Below are 14,641 nucleotides of genomic sequence, written 5' to 3'. Positions count from 1 at the left end.
AAACTGTTATGGCATACAGATCGCCTAAGAGTAACAGATGTCTGCTTGATGGAGATGTTCCCAGGAAAAGAATTTGCTGCTTCTTGGTCTTCAGAGGAAGGATGCCTTTGCAAGTATGTGGCTTTTGGTCCACATGTCACCCCTCTTACCCTCCTAAGAAGAATGGGGGAAGAAATATAGTGCCACTGGCTGCCTTGTAAATATCTGTATTTACAGATCCTGGTGATTACAGAGGTGAGACCCTGGTCTCCCAGGAGGGCTGTCCTTCCCCTCCTGGAGGCAGTGTTTCTCTGAATTTTCTTAGGTGGTTAAGGTCATGGCCCATCTGGAGACATGAAAATGTGGGTCCACTTCTACTAAATTTGCAGCTTTCCCCAGAATCTTAGCAGTGGAAGAATCTCTCTCAATTATTTTTATTATTATTATTGTTACTTTTTTACTATTGACTAGCATGAGAATTTTGATTAAGATCATGTCATGGAGTTTGACTGCCTAAATTCTAACCCAGCTCCAACGTTTATTAGCTGTGTGATCTTGGGCAAGTCACATATCTTTCCAAGCCTAAATTTCCTCACCTGTTAGATGGGGATAGCATTGACTCAATGAGATTTAATGAGATAATACATATAATGTACATAGCACTGTTCCTGGCCCATAGGGGGGGTCAATAAATATTGATGATCCAGAGTCATGTAGTCTGTTCAAGGTCACACAGGAAAGATGTAGCAGATTCCTAATCTGGGCTAATTCCTGACTCCTTGGCTGGGGCTCTTCCTCTATGTCATTTGAGTGAACACAGGAAGAGCCGCAGGGCGAGGGAGCTGGATCTGAATACTGCTCAAATGATTGATGTAGACAGTGAGTGGGTCTCAGAGCAGGAGAGGGTCAGCACCAGAGGACATGGAAGGCAGCTAGTCGGGTGGGGAGGGGAGACCAGGATGGGCCTGGGTTTGGGTATCAAGGCCGGGAGGGGGCTCCGTTGCCAACCTGGAGCCAGGTTCCTAGTTCAGCCAAGTGGCCAAGTTAAAGGGCAGGAAGTCTGAGAGAGGGTCTCTGACAGAAGGGGTTGGCTTCTGACCAGGGAAAAACAGTGAAAACAGGGAACTGGTGCTCTCTTCTGGAGCCCTTTTGCGTCTGAAGGAAAGGGAAGGGAATCCACTAGATGTCCTCTGGGGAGCTGCTCGTATCCTAGGCGACTTTCCCTCGGCCTGCGAGAATGGTTTCCCCGGGTACGAGCTGCCCTCGTGCTTCCCAGGATGTCCCCGACTCTGCTTCTGCGAGAGGAGGGAACCCGGCACAGGGACAGCTTTCCTGAAGTTCCCGGCTCGGGCTCACGGGGGAGCTGCTGAGCCATGGAGAGAGGGTGCAGCTGGGCTCTCTGCGGGGAGGGGCCGGCAGCGGGGGGGAGACCCTACCATGCCCTGGGCACCACACCCACCCCCGGGGAGGGGTCCCCCCCCACCCCCCCAGAGGCGCCCTGCGGTGCCCCTTCCCCAGGTCCAGTTGTAAAAGGGTCTTTGTGCTAATCACCTTCCGAGAGCCCGGGTCTGGGGATGGGTCAGCCCTGGAACTGCCAGGTCCATGCCCGCTGACCAGGGCCACCGCCCTGGCTTCTAGGTGTGAGTGGCAGGAAGGTGGGCACTCTTCCTAGCCGCCACGGTCGCACAGCTATTTAGGCAGGACGATGAGGCACTTCCTGCATTTACACTGAGGTTTTCTTTTGCCTCTTCCCCCCGCCACCCGCCCCACTCCCCCCAGCCCCCCACCTTGGCCTCTGCTGGCCCCAAAGGCCCAGACAGGTCATCAGGAGAGGACTGTTTTGTTCATTTCATTCATTTCTAAAGTCACTGTTAATTTTCTTTTAAGCACTTGGAAACAATGTTTTGATGTGAGTTTATTAAAGAACTGCAGGACTTTGTACATTAAACTGCCTGGTACAAAAGCTGCATTAACAAAGAGATCAAGAAATGACTAGCTTTGTGCACAGAGGCTTAAAGTTTTAAAATTGTTGAGATATTAAATTTCTCTCTTTCTCATCGGTGGATTTTAAAAGTATATCTCCAAACCCTCATCTTTTGTCTCTGGTGTTTGTTCTGAAATGTAGTTAGTTCTGAAGCCTCCAAGATAAGAGGTTAAAATTTCACTCTTTCCCCCCCAGCTCTCTGGGCTGCATTATTACTTTACGGGTAAGGGGATGGCTTTATTTTTTAAATTGAGGAATAATTAATGTTCAGTAAATATACAGATCTCGAGTGGGCAGCTCAGTGACTGTCCACATTTGTTTACACACATGGAATCACTACCAGATCCAGCTACAGAACAATGCCAGCATCTGGGGGACAGCTTTTAAGGGGCATCTTCTCAAGAAGCTGTGCTTTTCATCCTACCTTCTGTATTTCCTGTCTCGGTTCTCACGGATGGAGATCTCGGTACCCTGTCCCCAGCTCCTTGTCCAGCTGTGTGGAGTGAGAATAAAGTGGCCCCTCCTTCATGCACAGAACTCTTTGAGACTTTCCTCTGATTTTTTTCATTAAGAAAATTAGTTACTTTGCAAAATAGCTACCAGCCAAGGTGCCATTCTGCCTTTGTACAATTTTGTGGCAAAGTTGGGAAGGATTTCAGTGGATTCGTTCATATCTTTACATCCCTGCTTCTTCAGTGCTGACCAGTTGCATTGCTCAGTTTACCACTAACCCGTTACTTTATGAAAACTACTTATAGGAAGAGTTTCAAAACATTCAGAAAAGTAAAAATACGATTACAATAAAACCATTGTCTATATTTAATCATTGTTAATAATTACCACTAATTATTATTAATAATTACTAGCCATGTTTCCTCTATATGTTCATATTTTTTTGCCAAACTATTTTAAAGAAAATTAGATGTAATGGTTCACCTAAAGTAATAACATTTATTACACTTAGTAAACTGAACAATTATTCTCAATATCATCTAATACCAACTCTGTATTAAAACTTCTCAAACGACAGGACATTTTTTTTTTTTTTTTTTTTTGTGGTATGCGGGCCTCTCACTGTTGTGGCCTCTCCCATTGCGGAGCACAGGCTCCGGACGCGCAGGCTCAGCGGCCATGGCTCACGGGCCCAGCCGCCCCGCGGCATGTGGGATCTTCCCGGACCGGGGCACGAACCCGTGTCCCCTGCATCGGCAGGCATACTCTCAACCACTGCGCCACCAGGGAAGCCCAGGACATTTTGAAGTGTCCTTTTTTCCAACCAGGATCCAATCAAGGAGCTAGCATTGTAATGTCTCTCTGTAATTTAGACCAGTCTCCCAAACTTTTTTATTTTTTGTTTAATGGCATTGCCTTTTTCGAAGAAACCAGGCTAAGTATAGTATAAAATGCTCCACATTCTTGACTTGTTTTATTGTTTCTTCATGGTGTCATTTAGCTTGTATTTCCTTTACTTCTGAGAATAAATTAACATTATGTATGCTGACCTTTCTCCTTAGTCCAGAGGCCCCTGAATTTTCTCAGTTCACAATGCCCTTGGAGTCTCATAAATCTTTTCAGAGTATTCTTAGGTTAAGCAAACAAACCCCAAACTAACTGTTCCATTTATTAAACAGGTCCAAACAATTTAATAAGTATTTGTGTCCTAACAACTTCATAGTTGATTTAAAAAATCACACACATACATCAAAATTTAAAGAGAGTATTTCTATTTCATTCAAAAATAACCAAAATTACTTACTAATGGAATGTGTGCACCTGTGGGCTCCAGCCAGCTTCTCAAACCTTGGAATCAGATTGACGCCACCACCCTTAGATCCTGTCCCATAGTGATTTTCATGCGGTACTTCCTTTTTATCACAGCAACCACCTAAAACCCAGCTTTAGAAAGATATGGCTCCATCAGAAGGAATGTAGCATGATCTAGTGTCGAAACCATGAACCACCTTGAGTTAATTCAGTGTCAGCTATCCCTGTGTTTCCCTTGAAAGTGTAAGATATCCTCTGGCACTCCTGTCAGTTTGCGGTGGCCTCTGGGTGCCTAGGTGGGCAGTTTGGGAACCACAGTATGAATCCAGCATCTGCTAACTTCAGCTGCAAGGATTACAAGCGGCCAGAAGACAAAGTGAACGAGCACAGGTTTGTCTCAACTAAATGAACAGAGAACACCAGCTCCTTACCTAGAGCAGTGCTTCCTAACCTCACCGTGCATCAGAAACATCTGGGAACCTTACTACAAAGAACACTCCTGAGCCCAGCCCCAGGGAAACTGACCTGGGGGGTTTCAGGTACCTGTTTAAAAAGGGAGCATCCAGGCTTCCCTGGTGGCGCAGTGGTTGAGAGTCCGCCTGCTGATGCAGGGGACACGGGTTCGTGCCCCGGTCCGGGAGGATCCCACATGCCGCAGAGCGGCTGGGCCCGTGAGCCATGGCCGCTGAGCCTGTGCGTCCGGAGCCTGTGCTTCGCAACGGGAGAGGCCACAACAGTGAGAGGCCCGCGTACCACAAAAAAAAAAAAAAAGGGGAGCATCCCTGGTGGTGTAAGTAACCCAAAGACACTGTGTTAGGACAAGTCCTCTGAGGTCATCTCTGACTCAGAGTTCACTCTCAGAGAAGAAAATGGAAAAAGACAATACAAAGTTTCAACGAACAATGCCTGGGTCTTAATCCAGCCAATAGAGTGATTCAGTGGCCTTGTGAAGGCCCCTCTCTAGAAAACCTGTTCTCTTGAATAGGTGCTGGTTGAATACATCTCATGTGACAGTCCCTGAGCTCCAGGCAGTGTGGGACCCAGAGATGAACAAGGCCAGCCCTGCCCTTGAGTTTCTCCAGCCACTGAGAGGAAAGGGACATAAATAATGTATCTCCAAGTCATGACTTAACATCAGGGTGGATTTAAACCCTGTCACTGCAGTTTTCCAGGGATATTGACTCTCCCCTCCCATTCCACACCAAAGAGGCCATTTCCCTCAATCTCAGTAGGCAAGGGGAGTTGAGTGCTTTTTCCCCATGAGAATATCAATATTTCCTTGGTGAATATTTAAAAGTCTCAATTGAAATGTTGGGAGCTGGCCTCTCTCAGCAGTCCCGGCTGTGGCCCATGCTCTTGACTTCAGTGCTTTTCCAATTCCCTTCTCGGAAACAACTTCAGCTGTGAATCTGAGAAGAAGCCACTGGAATTCTGGTTGATCAAGGTTAAATCATTCTCCTTCAAAACTTGCATCTCCTCAGACATTTGGGGCATCTCCTGTACAGGAGATGTGGGTATTTCTGGGTCATTTCCTTCCTACAACTTCCCCTGGGAGCTGGGTGTGTGGGGTGGGAAAGTGTGGAGCCTGGACACAGAGGCCAGAGTACCCCTCAGGGAGGGCTTACTTGGGAAGAAGTCAGACATCATCTGCTGAGCCTCAAGTTGGAGGAGAATCCCCCCTCCCTGGAGGCATCCAAGCAGAGGCTGGGCACCCTCCTGTGGGGCATGGGACAGGGCCTTCAGACATCACCTGCGATTGGACTAGCTGAACCCTGAAGCCTCTTTCAGCTCTGAGAGGCTGTGGGTTTATGTTCTGGAAGATGCTTCTCAAGAAAGGCAGGAACTCAAATCTTCATTTTCACCCTGAGGGAAAGCAGGAAATGAGCTTAAAAGGGAGATTTAGGAGAAAAAAAATCCCCAAAGGCATAATTTGCTTTCAACATTTGCACAAACTCTTAAGTCTGGGCCCCGGAGAGCTTTGAGGACACCATCAAAAGAAACAATCGCCTTGGTATAAAAAATAAATATTAACCCCGGAGTCTTCCTCTGTAACCAGCTGCCCTCAAGAATCCCATCACTGCCAGCTGGATCACCACCTCACACGTAAAAAGGATTCTTTCTAGGCCAGAGAGGCTAGATGGAGCTCCATCCTACAGACAGGTGGGGAAGAGGGGAGAGAGGAGCATGGAGGGGTGCCAGGGCGACTGCCGGGGGTGAGCGTAGAGGGTGGGAGAGAAACAGGGATTTTAACAAGTTCCCAGAACTTGGTATTTGGATCTCCTTCAGGGTTTGGAGGAAATAAAAGGAAAACACATTGGGCTGTGCCTCGTCAACCGTGCAGCTGCTTTGAGACTAGAGCGTGTAGGTTCTGGGTTACTTTATTAACCCTTGTTCTTAATGAAGGGACGCCAGAGGGGTTGCCCCTGTGGAAGAGTTAATGCTCAGTGTTGCAGGGTGATTTGCCATTCTGGCTTCCTTAAACAACAGTACCTATCCTAGAGATCCCAAAGCACTCACTCTTCCAAGTGATCTCCTTTGAGCCTCACCAGAAGTCTAGAGGTAAAACACTGGTATCAATATGCCCATTAAGCAGATGGGAAAAGTAAGACTCAGAGGCATGTGACAGCCGCATGAAGAACACAGGGGTATTCAAGCTTAATTTTTCTGACTGTGAATCTGGCGCTTTGCCCCCTGCCTGTCCCGTGAACCCCAGGCTCTCTGACCATCTGAACTTTGGCTTGAGGAGTCATCAAGTCAGTTTGGCTTCGCTGTCCCCAAAGCAACGCTCAAGTAACTTTGGAACACTGGCTAAGTTGTCATTCTGTTTTTTTTCCCCCTGCCTTTCTTTGCCTGTTGTAGGCACTTTTTAAAAACCCATTGAATTGTTTGTGAAAATGAGTGACAGTACATTTGCCAAAGCATCATGTGGGTGGCGGCATTCTGCTGTCTTCTGCACACACAAAGGAACGATGCCGCTAATTACATCTCTCCCGCCTGGATGTACCTTATCTGCCCCTCAGCGAGGTCCCTATTTATGGTGTTCCCGGCTCAGAAGTGAGAGGAAGAAGGGAGAGGGAGCCTGGGCTTTATTCTCGCTATGCTGTTTACATAGAGTCAAGCAAGGGCGCTGTTGAAGTTTGTATTTCCATTTTGTTGTTGTTGTTGGGAGGCGGGGTAGGAAAGGAGGAACACGGGGTGTTTCTTGGAAGCAAATTGGGTGAGGGAAGGCGACATACATTGCAGCTGAGAAATGAAACCGTCTATGGTTTAACTTGCAGCAAGTTCAAAGGATGTGTTAGGGAAAATTGCAGGTGCTGGTTCTGTGGTATTTGGAGTTTAGATGAAAAAGAAAAGCAAACAAACTGCTGGGCAGCTCATCTCAAGAAGAGACTGGCTTGAAGGTCACCCCCTCCAGCAGGAACCCTCCTTCTGTGGGTCCCAGAGGAGGCAAGGGTGGTGGAAGGGGGCAGAGGGAGCAGAAAGAGGGACAATAAAATATATTTTTTGAGACAACCTCATTCACCCAGCTTTCTTTATGGAAACAGGGTGAGGGAACAGATCAGGCATCTCACTGGAAGATTTTAAGAGATGCCACAGAAGGAAAGAATTTTCTGATGTTCCAGTTTTGCTCAAGTTCAAGCTGTAGAAACCACAGAGTTTCTTCAGAGGTGAAACCAGTTCACTGGACTGGTTTTTTTTCTTTAACTGTAGAAAAAACAGGTTCCAAGATGCTACTCATTGGGCAAAAGTTTATCACAGAGGTCTAGAGAGGGAAGGGGCTGGCTGATCTCTTGATTCCTTCGTTTCGGATGTTGAGAAGCAGAAATCATCTGACCTCCCCCTGGGTTTCCACCCAGCCCCCGCCTCCACTCCCCCCCCACACCCCTGTCTCCCCCTGCCTCTGTCTCCCCCTGCCGTCCCCCCCAGTAGAGGCCGGCAGAAAGCATGGGACCCTGATGCCCATTCCCGCATCCTTTCTACCTCACCCTTGGGTCTTTATAGATTTCAATTTCACGCACACCTTGGTTAAGGCTTCCCCTTAAACAGATTTGTCTCTGAAGCGTTTTCCTAAAACAATGAGCCCCCTTGGCTCAGGCTGCCATGCCCTCAGCCCATTGGTTCTCCTTCCTACTGCTGAGCTGGTGGCCTTGCATTGTGTGCCCTCTGCAGTGGCCTCCCTTTCTATTTTGTGGCTGTCAGGGGTCAAGGATCTGGTGGGGCAGGAGTGGAAGCGTGAAGGGTCCTTGTGCCGATGGCTGTGTCCTGTAAGCTGACAGCATCCATGTCACCGTCCTGGTTGTGGTGCTGTACTAGAGTTTTGTAAGACGTCACTGCTAGGGGAAGCTGGATGAAGGGTACATGGGGTCTCTCTTTCTCTCTCTCTATTACTTACCACTGTGTGTGAATCTACAGTTCTCTCAAAATAAAAGACTTCATTTAAAAAAAGAAACAGGGCTTCCCTGGTGGTGCAGTGGTTGAGAGTCCGCCTGCCGATGCAGGGGACACGGGTTCATGCCCCGGTCTGGGAAGATACCACATGCCACGGAGCGGCTGGGCCCGTGAGCCATGGCCGCTGAGCCTGTGCATGCGGAGCCTGTGCTCCGCAACGGGAGAGGCCACAACAGTGAGAGGTCCATATACCGCAAAAAAAAAAAAAAGAAACAAACAAAGCAAAAACAACCCCCCCTCCCCGTATGTCCATATTACAGTCAATTATGGGAAAATACTTCCAACAATGTACATTTTTGAGAAAGGTGGTTTTCATCTTGTAGCTAGGAGGGCCCATACTGGGCCTTGTCAAAAGGCTGACCAGCCCACAGGCCATACAGGCAGACAAGTTTGGCTCTAGGTCAGTGGTTCTGACACATAGAGCACATCAGAATGATGCAGGGCACTTGTTAAAACAGATTCCCAAGCCCTCCTCCTAGAGTCCCTGTTCTGGGTCCAGGGATCTGCATTTTAACATGTGCCCCAGGAGCATCAGATGGAAACAGATTACTCATTCACAGTTCACTGGTTCCATTCATTACCCAGAGCGGGTGCTTACCTGTGCTTGAGTACATGTATGGGAAGTGCTCACAGGATGTTTGTTTCTAGATTTTTTTCTTTAAAAAATAAACACACACACTTGGGGTTCAGTTTTTTCAGAGGATGTTGCATGATTCTTTTTATGGTCGTGATCAATAGCTAATATTAATCAAGGCCTCGCTGCAGACCAGGTACTAGGCTAAGCACATATGTATATTAGCATTTTAAATTCTACCACAGCCCTGTGGATAAAGACACAGTGGCACAGAGAGTTTAAGGAACGTGTCCAGTGTGTTGCAGCCTGGACATGGTGGGCTCACCTGTAAGACCATTCTCTCTAAATGCTATGGTCTGAATGTTTGTGTTCTCCCGGCTCTCAAATCCATATGTTGAAATCCTAATCCCCAAGGGGGATGGTATCAGGAGGTGGGGGCCTTCCAGAGGTGATTAGGTCATGAAGGTGGGACCCTCATCAATAATTAGTGCCCTTATGCAAGGGACCCAGAGAGAACCTGAGCCCCTTCTGCCATGTGGTAACAGTGAGAAGTCAGTAATCTGTAACCCAGAAGAAGGCTGCTGGCAGACTGATCTTGGATTTCCAGCCTCCAGAACTGTGAGAAATAAATGTTTGTTGTTGTTTTTTAAATTTTATTTATTTTATTTATTTTTGGCTGTGTTGGGTCTTCGTTGCTGTGTACGGGCTTCTCATTGTGGTGGCTTCTCTTTGTTGCGGAGCACGGGCTCTAGGCATGTGGGCTTCAGTAGTTGCGGCATGCAGGCTCAGCAGTTGTGGCTCATGAGATTGGTTGCTCCGCAGCATGTGGGATCTTCCCGGATCAGTGGTTGAACCCATGTCCCCTGCATTGGCAGGCGGATTCTTAACCACTATGCCACCAGGGAAGCCCAGTGTTTGTTGTTTACAAACTACCCAGTGTATGGTATTTTGTTATAGCAGCCTAAACGGACTAAGACACCAAACCACAGAGCTCCACTCCCCCAGAGCATGACACCAAATGCCCATTGGCATAGCACTGGGTCTGCTGCAAAGGATCTGGGCTTGGGGGTAGGGCCCTGGGTTCCAGTTCTTGCTCTAACACAGCCAGCCACTGGGCATCAATCCAATCCCATTTGCTAAGCCTCTTAGGCTAGATCACATTTCCCCAAACTTTAATCCTCTGTGTACCAGCTTCATAATGCACTTCATAATACTGAAGAGTTCACTCACTTGTCAAGTGTACTTATTTTAAAAAATTAAATTAAATCACTGCTATAAGTGGCCAATCAGTGTCAAATGTCCTAGAAGACAATGTACAGTTGATGGAAACATGACATGATTAGCTCTGACTCAGGTTCTTTTGGCTTCAAGTCTCTAAGCCTGAGGTCTTCTCTCTCTTTTCTAAAAAGGAGAGAAGGTCGGGAGAGAGTGATGTCAGCACTAAACTGGGGTGTTATGGGCTGAACTGTGTCCCCCTGAAATGCATGTGTTGAAATCCGAAGACGTGATTAAGTTAAAATGAGGCCATTAGGGGGGATCCTAGTCCAATCTGACTGGTGTCTTTTTAAAAAGAGGCGATTAGGATGCAGGAGTGCACAGAGAGGAGGCCATGTGATGACACAGGGAGAAGACGGGACGACTGACTGCAAGCCAAGGAGACAGGAAGGAACCAACCCTGCAGACATCTTGCTCTTGGCCTTCTAGTCTCCAGAACTGTGAGAAAATGAATTTCTGTTGTTTAAGCCCCCTGCTCCATGGGACTTGGTGTGGCAGCTTTCCCTGTAAGACAGCCAGAAAGATTCACAAATTAATGGGGAGGAAATCACTTTCCTAGAATGTTGACAATATTGTTTGTGTCTGAGCACCACCCCAAAGCATCTTATATGCTGGGGAAAGAGTGCACATCTGGTTCAGGGGTCCCCAATTTTTCTAAGGGGGAGCCCTATGCTCCTCATTTCACCATAAAGTGGAGAGGGGTGAAAGTCTCAGTGAAGGTGAGATGGAGGCTGTTCAGCTCCCTAAGGGTCAAGGCGAGGTCAGACAGTGGTGACTTTGGCTCTGCTGGGACTGACTTTACTCCAGTCTCCTATCCTCTCCCTCCCTCATGTTCATGAGCCTCATTGCCCCCTTCTCCCTGCTCCTTCCCATCAGATGAAAATCGTGCTTTGTCCAAATTTGCCTTGGAAACCCCTGCAGAAAGGCACTGTGTTGAAGACAGACCAGTCTGGTTTCCCTCCAGGGTGAGACAGACTCCTGGGTCTGAGGACAGGTCCTAGCCCAGTAGTCGCCTCTATGGAGGGGCCAGGCTGGGTGAAACATGCACGTCTTTAAACAGCAGACTTACACACAGGGGCAAGATGATCTCCCCAAGTAGGGCAGTAACACTAGCTGATCAGACCCACGTGTCCCCCTTAGGCTTGCTCAGGGAGTATGCTCCTGCATGGGACGGTGCGTGGAATTGCCTCAACTATTAAAAAGGTCACTTCTCTCTCTTGAGTGCGTGGAGTTGAACCTCAATGTTAAATGAGCTTCCGATGTGACCTCCTTGTACTCAGAGACTCTCAGACTGTGCTTGGGGCTCCTTTCCCCAGCCCGGCCCGGCATCCGTGTGACGGCCTCCCTTTCCCTGTGGGACCTCCCAGGGCTCTGGGCTGGCCCGCTGTCGCCCACTCTGACACATCCTCCTTTCCTGAGGCATCCCCACCGCATCAACCACAAACTCCACAAGTTACAGGCCATGACCTTCTGGGGCTGGGCCACCTCCGTGGGTCTGTTCCCTCAGCGGCTGCCACCCTGTCCTTTCCCTCACTGTCTGCTTTCAGTAACAAGTATACACTTTCTTTTTACATATCTGGGGAAAATAATACATTTACGTGGTTTAGTTTATAGTTCTGTCTTAAAAAAAAAAAAGGCCTGTTGTTCTGGCTGTGGTCTGGTTGGCAGATTGATAAGGACGGTTGACCCTCTGGTCTGTACTTGCTGGAGGAAGAGGAGGGGTCAAAGGTGGACCAGGGGGCCTCCCTGGTGGCGCAGTGGTTGAAAGTCCGCCTGCCGATGCAGGGGATACGGGTTCGTGCCCCGGTCTGGGAGGATCCCATATGCCGCGGAGCGGCTGGGCCCGTGGGCCATGGCCGCTGGGCCTGCGCGTCCGGAGCCTGTGCTTCGCAACGGGAGAGGCCACAACAGTGAGAGGCCCGCATACCGCAAAAAGAAAAAAAAAAAAGAAAAAAAAAAAAAAAAAAGGTGGACCAGGAATTGAGGGGAAAGGGTAAGAGCCGGCTGAGAGGAAAGGGCCTCAAACCCCTACGGCTGCAGTGGACAGAGGCCATCTGTATTCACCCCATAATGATCTCCCGTGTGGTGTGCTGGATCCAGCAAACACAGCCAGGTATGTGAGAGCCAGTTATGTGCATCTCTTCCCAACTCCACACTCAGTGACGTCACACTGGTAGTGTGACATCAGCCATGGTGGGAATGTTTACACCACAGAAATCAGCAAAGGCTACAATCAGGGCTTCCCCCCCCGCCCCTTCCCCCAGGAGTCTGTTGTTAAATATTTTCTAGCACACCCCTGAGCACTCCAAGGCAGGGGTGGACCCTAATATGGCTGAAGACCAGCAGGGGTCTCTGGGCAGGTAAGTGACAGAACCTTCAATTCCTGGTCTCTGATCATTTCTTTTGTCTATAGGTCAATCAATGGATACAGATATATATATAGAGAGATACATATAAATATCAATCTATCTCTCTATATTTATTTCATCTGTCTGTCTATGTCTCTTTAATTCATAGGACCGGGGTGGGGGAGGTCATTCAAAAAAACCATAAACACATCCTCAACTGGGCAATGGGCTAACAGAAAAAAATCGCCAATGGCGACCTCAGACCTGGGCAGTGGGTGCATGAAGCATAGGGGGAAAATGAACAGAGAAACACCTAGTAAGCAGCTTCAGGAGGACAGAGACAAAGCTCCAATCCATACTTCTTTAGAGAATAAAAAGATTATTTAAAAAATGTATTCCTTCTTCCTTTCATTCCTTCACTCCTTTCAGAATTTGCACAAACTATGGTACAAAGAGGTGTGATGTCACTAACCCCCTCCCAGTCCTCTAGAAATGTCCCAGCACCCAACTTCAAGACCAGCCACAGAGAGGACCAGGCCTTTTCCGAAAACTGCCCATGGCCGGGGCCCCGCGAGGGACTGAGTCCAAGGCTGTCATCATCGTCTTGCCCTTGTTTGCTGCATTGTGTTTAAATTGCCTAAGCTTTTCCCATTCACTCAGATGAATACTTGTGTATCATTTACAAGAACATGAACAAAATCCCTGAGCTGCACTTTTCAACCTCAAACCCTCTTGTTGTTTCTGGAATATTTGGCGAGTCCTGAGCCACTGTGAAGGGGACTCCTTTGTAGCTGGGCCAGTAACTCGGCCCAGATGCTCCGTCCTGGCCACGGGCTGAGCCCAGACTGCACAAAAGGACCTCTCTGGACCCGCAAGACCTGCTGTAAACATCCACTGAGTCCATCACATTTTTACTGTTCTTGCCCTTCTTGTTGTTGCTGGTCTGGGCTTCCTTTTGTGGGATTGGCATAAAGATGGCTTTAGAATCAAAAGCTAGGCGGTGAGGAAGTTGGCAGGGAGTGCTTGCTTAGCTCTGTGCCAGCCTACTTCCAGTTAAAATGGGGCCCAGACAGCTGGACACCTGGAAATTACAAAGGGGTGAACTTGGAAGGTCTTGGCTGGCGGCTGAGAGGTGCCAGGGGTAGCATCCGTTGTGCCAGGTGGCACTGGATGCCACCAGATGGTGCAGAGAGAACAAATAGGACCCAACCCTGCCAACTGAATCCAGGGCCAGTTGTGCCACCAACCCAGGCCCAAGGGCCAAGGCTGGGCGAGACCTCCCGCTGGGGACCACCCTTTGCTCCCAGTTCCAGCGACGGCCAGGGTCTCAGACACGTTTCTACAGATGAGGAGGGTCTCCTAACACCTAGCGCCCCATCCTCACGGCTCTGGCATCTCAGGACACGTGACGCCATTCCAGCCCAGTATGTGCCAAACACGGCCGATTCCAAACCGAGCTGGGCCAGATGAGCTGTGGGAAAAACCCAGAAAGCCCGGTTAGCGGCCCCAGACCCTGCTGGCTGGGACCACGCCACTCCATCCCCTCCCTGTTCTGGAGACAAGATGCTCTTGGATGACAAAGCTCCCTGGAAGGAAGGGACCCTGGGGGAGAGGATGGACGGCTTGTTTGCCACTCCCTGTGGGACGCGTTAGAAACGAGGGAGTTCAATAGACCAAATGAAGGGATGGCCACAGCCGCAGCTCCTGGGGCCGCGGCCTCCCGGGGAGCTGGCGATTGCACCACTGCTGGGCTTCTGGGACCCTGGCTTCTGAGTCACCAAACCCCACCTTCCCGAAACCTCACGGGGCTGGGGTTCTTTTGAGAGAGAGAAAAACCTGGGAGGTGAGAGGAGGCTAAAGGGAAGCGGGGCAGGAGGGAGGGAGGTCAGGCTGCCAGAGACAGGCTGAGACGAACGAGAGGCAGAGGCAGACAGAGGAAATGGACTCGGGGCGGAGCCACAGACAGAGACGAGACTGACCCCCACAGAGGCGAAGCGAGCAAGAGAGGCTGCAAGAGAGAAAGAGAGCGGGGTGGGGGGGGGGAGATGCGGCCGTGCTTCAGACCCTCGCGGCACCTGTCGGATGAGGCCGCTGGGGTCCCTGCAGCTCCTGACTGGGAATGTCCGCAGGGGGCTGGAGGCCCCTTCTCCTCCCCAGTGGCCTCTGGGGTTGTGTGAAGGATGCTTAGGGGCTTGGGGATGCCTGGGTCGCCTCCAGCCCAGCTGCACACCCTCCTCCCCACAACTGCCCCTGTTTCCTGGCACTTCC

This window comes from Mesoplodon mirus, assembly GCF_964341445.2.
Source record: "Mesoplodon mirus genome assembly, chromosome: 2".
Lineage (NCBI taxonomy): Eukaryota > Metazoa > Chordata > Mammalia > Artiodactyla > Ziphiidae > Mesoplodon > Mesoplodon mirus.
This window is presented reverse-complemented; position numbering follows the sequence as displayed.